Below are 7,126 nucleotides of genomic sequence, written 5' to 3'. Positions count from 1 at the left end.
GTGGCAAGCTCCCCTTGCCACTCGCTCAGTGGAGATCCGCCCGCAACACGCCGAGCGTCTATGCAGCTGTAACGCCGTTTGCCTCTAAAGTTCCCCTGGGTCACTTCCTACCATGAATGCCAGGTCATCTGCTGCGGGGTCCTCGGGTCTGTTCTCCTCCAGTGACGTCCTCCTTCAGCGTCTCAGGGAGTGTACCGGCTTGGCTGGCTCCCGGATCCTGGCACGCAGGCTCTCCCACCTCAGGAGCTAGCAGCATGCCTCCTTCTCCTCCGGTGGTCAGCCCAGACTGAGTTGTTCTGCAGGCTTTTATACCTGTTCTCCAGTTGGAACATGCCCAGCAGAGCTTCTGAGGCGTGGCTTCCTCTGCTAGGAAAGAAGGGTTAACCCCTGCGGTACCAGTGCGGGGCCACTCTGCCCCGTCACAGTCCCCCATTGGCTTCTGACAAGTTTCAGGGTCCTTTCTGCTAGGGAGGTTTGTTTAGATTCCCAATGGGACCATATGGACTTAGGATATCACATGTATGGGTCTTATGGTTCCCAATACAGCCAGTGAGATGGGTCCCACAGAGCAGTGTACACTGGTCAAGAAGAGCATAATCCCTTCTATTTGATCAGGATGGAGCTCAAGAAACACTGGATCCTCTATTTGGTCTAAGCCTTTGTCTCAACAGCAGTGGTAATGCTCTCCGATTGATGTCCCATACATCTGATGAAGACTATGCAGGCTCTGACTCAACAGGCGATGCCAATGGTACTGTGGGTCTTGTTATGACCTGGTTAGTAAAGGGCCTCAGTAAATCACTCTTCCCCCTTCCTTGCACTCCCTGTACCAGTATTGTTAGGATCTCTTTGTCAGGACTACAATATCAGAGATTCCAGATCTGGGAGGATGATGATAACCTCAGGGGTAGTGTATCTGGTCCCAGGTGTGAAGGAGCGGTGAGGACTCCTGTCTTTCTATACCAGTGGATTTCAACACCATCAAGGCACAATGGTACCACTGCTGTAGGTGGCATTCAGGGCTTCTCACTTGTTGGCACCATGCATAGTCTCACTGTCATGGACAATGCTGGTTTCGGTGCACTCTTGCTCTTCAGAGCCAGAGGACTGGTACCATGCTCCTTGTTAGCTCCTGAAACTCCTGTGCTAGGGCACAGAGTCTCCCCCGAGTTGGAGGAAATCTGAAAGAAGGTCCTTTTCTTGGAGGAAGATCTGGAGAGTAATTTATCTTGCCTCTTGTCACAGTGTTTTCTACCCTTCTCTTTCTCCTCTCTGGAGGAGTCCTTACGTCTAACTCTATCAGCTTCAGAACCAGAGGTATCCATGGTTTGGAAGTGCTTCCTTGCTGCCTCTGCCTGATGTACAGGAAAGGTCTGCCAGGCCAGAATTGGAATGGGGCCTCACTGCTTGATCCCAAAGGAATCGCCACAGTCTGTACTCAAATGCTTGACAGAGTCAGCAAATGGAGCTCATTGGGAGGATGTGAGGTTCCCCAAGGCCATAGAGGCACATAAGGTGGTCATTGCTGACCAGGAGGCCCCAGAGACAGGAAACGGTTCTTGAAACCTAAGTCCTTGGGTACAGTAATGAGAAACAGGTAGGGAAAGACCTCCCAAAAGCCTAAATTGTACTCTAACTAAGACTATAAGAACTATAAAAGCTAAGTACGATTGTATAAACTATTTACAAATATTTACAAGTCCACATAGACCAATGCAGAGAAAACTGCAGACCCTGAAGAGGTTCCGTCTCAGACTACAAGTGGCAGAAAGGTACTGAAGAGGCCATCTGTCTGCCCTGTCCCTAATGCCCTTGGTTCGGAGCACAAGGAGGAGAAGGGCACAGGCATGGACCAACAGACACTGCTAGTAAAAATCTTCCTGTCTCAGGCACATGTGCACCCAAAGTAGAATACACACAGGAACCATCACTCAAAGGAGAAAAGGTTATCTTTAAAAAATACTTACTGGATCTGAAAAACAACGGTTAGGGATGTTTGGTCTTTGCTGTTCTAAACACACTACTTTCCTCGTGTGTTCAGAGCTAGGACCACTTGGAACAAGATCATGAAATGGTAGTTTATAATCTTCTGCAATCCCTTTAAAAAACCTGAATGGAAAATAGTCGGTTAACTTACTCATTCAACCCCAATCACCATAGTATACAACCGTCTATTTGAAAATATTTTTAAACTAACAAACTACCTGTAAATTGTTCTTGCTGACATAAGCACATGTGCACCCACAGTAGAATACACACAGGAACCATCACTCAAAGGAGTAAAAGTAACTAGTTTGCCCTGAAGGCTAAAGACAGTCATGGGAACATTGTTGATTAGGTTTTATATATAAACTTTTTACAAAATCTAAATTGTCTTAATAATATTCCTCTAACAGGAACTCTCCTTCTGTGGCATATTTGAGATTGCACCTCCCAGTTTGTGTGTAAAGCGTGTTTGCTCACACCATGTCTTAAGACCAAATACCCTGATGTAGCCAATGTGTATGCTTTAATGTGTGCAAGAGCATTTTCCATTAAGAACGAGCTTGGACTTTGTGCTATGGGGAGGTGAAGGTTGGGACGCCCATACATCGTCTAGGAAGTGTGTAGAAGAGTGTGTCTCACAGGTATAGTGTATTTTCTTAGGGCTAGTCTACAATACCACTTACTTCGGTTTAATTTACATCACTTAGGGGTATGAATAATCCACACCCCTGAGCGATGTAAGTTACACAAACCTAAAGTGTCGATATAGATAGTGTTATGTCAACAGGAGAGCGTCTCCGGCTAGCATAGCTACCGCCTCTCGCAGAGGTGGCGCAATTAAGTCGACGGGAGAGCTCTCTCCCATCAGCTTAGAGTGCCGACGCAACTGCACCACTGTAACGCTTCTAAGTGGACTAGCCCTTAGAGAGTGGGGCTGGATTTCTTTATTATTCTGGTGATGAGGCCTTGTGCATAAGGTGGGGAGGTAGCATTTTCCTCCCTTGCCATTCTAGCACCTTATCCCCAGAGGGGTTGAGAAAAAGTCAGCATTTTCCTGCTGTAGGACCCCACTCCAGTACAGAGCTAGGCAGGGCCGTCCCTAGCAATTCTGGGGCCTTACGCAGGCCCCCCCCCTGTGTGGGGTGTGTCTGTATGGGGCCCCAGGCCTCTGCAGGGGGGGAGCAGGGGTCTGACCCCAGGCCTCCATGGGGGGCGGGGGTGGGACTGGCTTGGGAGGCAGGGGGGAACCACACCCCAGCACTCACCGGCAGCGTGTTGGGTCGCTGCACTTCCCGCCACCAGTGAGTGCAGGCCCAGCCCTGCTGCACTCCTCAGGGGAGTGGGGGCAGAGCGGGAAGAGGCAGGGCAGGGGCTGGAGCAGCATGCAGCTGCACAGGGCACCAGGAAATTTGGTGTCCACGTACTTTGCGTATGAGTAAGGACAGCCCTGGGGCTAGGTATAATAAGGAGTTGGAGTATTTAATAGAAACGCTGTTACAAAGCTCAAGTCAGAAACAGGCTTCCTTATGAACTCCTGCAGATCTGCCCTCCAACCAAAATCTTTGTTTTAGCCTTTACCTGACTGTGAAAATTCCATCCATTTCTCAAACCCAGAACTGAATTCTATTAAGCTGCTTCTAATAAATTGCATCACTGTACCTGTCACTTCCTATTCATGCAGTTATGCTTTTTCTACAAATGAGCCTCCTCAAATTTTATCACTCTAGCCTCACTAAATATTCTCATGTTGTGAGAAACATAATATTGACTTGCTTAAATCGACCACATTAACAGTTTATATGTGAGGATAATAATGTCCAATGTACTTGAATCACTATTTCACTTTTTTAAATACATTGGGATCTTTGTAACAAAATAGTCTCAAATTTTGGCAGTCATCAGCATCTACTATATTTTGCTGCAAATAATCAAAAAGTGACACATTTTCATGACAGCAAGTAATTAGCCAAAGCTGTGTACTGTAGTTTCTTGATGTCATGTCAGATGCAATGAAACCTAAACAAAAGGGAAATTCCTCTAATTAGTATACTATTTCTATTGTAAAATAAACTGACCTTGGACAAGAACCAAACATCTACCTTTTGTAGTTCAATCCACTTTCCTTTCCTCCTAGGGACTCTCAAGCATTCAGTACCAATTGTATTTTATTACAGACTCATCCAATGCATAATAAAAGAGATGTTTTTTCAGAGTAGCAGCCGTGTTAGTCTGTATGAATCTCTGGTAGATGGTCTTGTTATTGGATTGTTGTATTTTACCAACTTGTCCAAAACCTATGAATCAAAACTGACTTTAAGTCCAATATGTTCATGTGATGGGGTGTACAAACTCCACACAAGCCAGAAAATGGTTAATTTTCTGAGGGCACAATCAGCTCTGTCCCCTGACACATGAAGCAGGTGTTTGGCATAAGCCCAGGACATGTGGAAGTATTTATGTGTCTTTGTGTTTATTTTGGACACTGGGTATCATGGAAAGGGTGGAAGTCTTATATGACTAAGTCAGAGAACTAAGCCCACAAGGTGCTGGAGGCTGGGCAGATCAGCTGAAGGCCAGGAAGAAGTCAGAGGCAGAGCCACTGCTGCACTGCACCACATCATAAAGGGGTGTCTGGGGGTGTATAGCAAATAGATAACTACAGGAAAGAGACCATCTGTGAATGATTTATGATGGTTACTTTTCCTAAGATGAGGTATCAGACTTGGAAGTCTGAGGTTGGTGGTTTTTTTTTTTTTTTTTTTTTAAAGAAAATCAGAGATGCCTTGTGTCACAGTACATTTTCCAATCCAGTGAAAACAAAAAACAAAACAAAAACCATGAAGAGCAACTACTTGCAAAATACTAGTTATTTAAGGATAAAACACAGATGTTGCAACTTCCAATTTGTTATAATCTTTACAATTCAGACTTTAAAAGGGTTTCTCTTCAGAAATTTCATGCACAAGTTTTTTAGTGTGTGTGTGAACAATATGAATGCTTAATACAATACTTTTGCTTTAAAATTTTATTATTCTACTGGACACACTTGCCTTAGAATTCCACATTTTATCAATCAGTATGTCATCTATGTATATTTGTATAAATATGTAATTGTTTACTTGAAAAAATTCGTGCCCAGTATGTTTTCATGACAAAGCAGTATGCTATTGTACATTTCAGTTTCTGTGAACTGTGATTTCTCATCTCTAGATGAAAAGATTTTCACTGCTACATTTTCTCCTTGCCCTTGACCTCACCAGACTTCTCCATAATGGCCTTTTCCTACAAAATTTTGTATTAGGCTATTAGAGAATTAATAAATGAGAGATCCTGTTTCAGATTCAAAATTATTCTAAGCAACAGTTTATCATCATTGAAAAGCTCTCCAATACAACTACCATAACTTGGTTTCCCAAGACTATTTAAATCCAATCCAAGACTTGTTTTTAAAGTCTCTTTGCAATTCAACGTAATCTTGCTAAATCAAACTGGCAAATCAAGTAGATTACAGAGGCACCAAAGCAATGAGGTTCTTCACGTAGGCGGGTTACAGGCCTAGGGTGAGGGGTCATTGCAATTGTGGGAGGTACCATGTCAACCTTCAACAAGCCTGGGGACAGGCTGGGTTGCCACGTCTCCTACTCCCTGCTGCTTCTTGGTACTACTCACAATGAGATTGAGAGTGGGGGACATGCACTCATGCTATCACTGCTGCCTCCAGTGGCTCTGCTAGGATTGTTACAGTAGGTATCCACTGAAACATGGCAAGGGGTTCTTTAGAAAGACTCATTCATCTCTGCTTCAGATCTTAAAAGCTGCCTCATCGATGATGCCTGAGGCTAGGAGTCCAGTGTTAGGGTAGGGCTACAGATAGCCAGCAATGACTCCTTATGCTGAGGAAGAACCCCCACCCACCACCTGCATCACCACTTTCCCTTCCAATGAAAAATGAGAGAATTAGCACTGTTCTCTCCACCTCTGTATACAGCGATACTGAACATCCCTTCCTATGGTTGGGGAAACAGAATGCTGAATATGGGAGGTGCGGTGGTGGTATTTCTAAAGGCCCCTATTCCCATGCTGCAGCACAATGGCTATTTGAAGCCCCAGCCAGTATATTCTTATTCTCACAGCTCCAACACGGATGCCTTAGGAGCAGTTTTCATGCCCTTAGATGTACCCATGAGAATGACAAATGGCAAGAAGCCCTGACAAGGTTTACCCAGAGCAACAAAACACACTGTCATCGGCACATGGAAAGCATGATATTATCCAAACTGGCCTTATTCTTCTGCTATCATTAAACCGTAACCTCAATAATCTGTACTGATTACTACATTAATCATGTTCTAGTAAAAACAAATACTTTAGCATTACAGGATAGTGTAAGTAATGGCGCACTGTATTGAGAGACAATTTCCAATGTGAAACTATAATTAATTCACTACACATTGATGATACATAACCAAGCAATATCGAAGCTAGAAGAATGATAGTTATTTCTACATTATAAACTTAGATTTCTTCTGTTCAGACAGGAAACAGCACATTTGTTTTGGTGTCAAATGTAATGGGCGACATTAAAGAAAGGTTGAACAATTGTCAAATCTCAGCTTTCTACACCTAAGGAGAATCTATATCAAGTTTATACAAAAATGAAATAAATGTATATAAGAAGGTACAATAATTATGCACAGAAAGACTTGCTTGTAAAGTCTTGAGTCACAATAAAAAAACAGATATCAAAATGTTCAGATTTCGATGCTCTTCCATTTTGCTACCTAATCATTCATTTCCTAAATTAAGACATGATTAACTCTTGACCTACCTACACATTCTACTAGCGTTATTTGATGAGCCACTGTTTTTTGCACTAAAAATGGTAATCCTGAGCCACTTCCTAAGGAACAAGAATGATCAAGCAATTACTAAACATTGGGGAGATTTTTTTAGTTAAAACAAAGAAGTCATTAAAATAAAAGGCTGTTTATAACATTTTAATGTTTCAGATTTTTTGACTGACATTTAAAATTTGACTAAAGAAACAGGGTAAGTTGGCTAATATATGCAGGTTATTTTTCAAGTATTCTAAACCAAAATATATTTTGCAATTGTTATTGAATTTAACTCATATATAAAC

General features: G+C 43.0%; 1 pseudogene; it reads right to left on the bottom strand.

The window, feature by feature from the left end:
- Positions 1-3,820: 3,820 nt before the first annotated feature.
- LOC113407596 overlaps positions 3,821-7,126 on the bottom strand; it is a 43,517-nt pseudogene continuing 40,211 nt past the window's right edge.

Source organism: Terrapene carolina, unplaced genomic scaffold (genome assembly GCF_002925995.2).
Source record: "Terrapene carolina triunguis isolate 2854851 unplaced genomic scaffold, T_m_triunguis-2.0 Scaffold229, whole genome shotgun sequence".
In the NCBI taxonomy this organism is placed as follows: Eukaryota; Metazoa; Chordata; order Testudines; family Emydidae; genus Terrapene; species Terrapene triunguis.
This window is presented reverse-complemented; position numbering and strand designations above follow the sequence as displayed.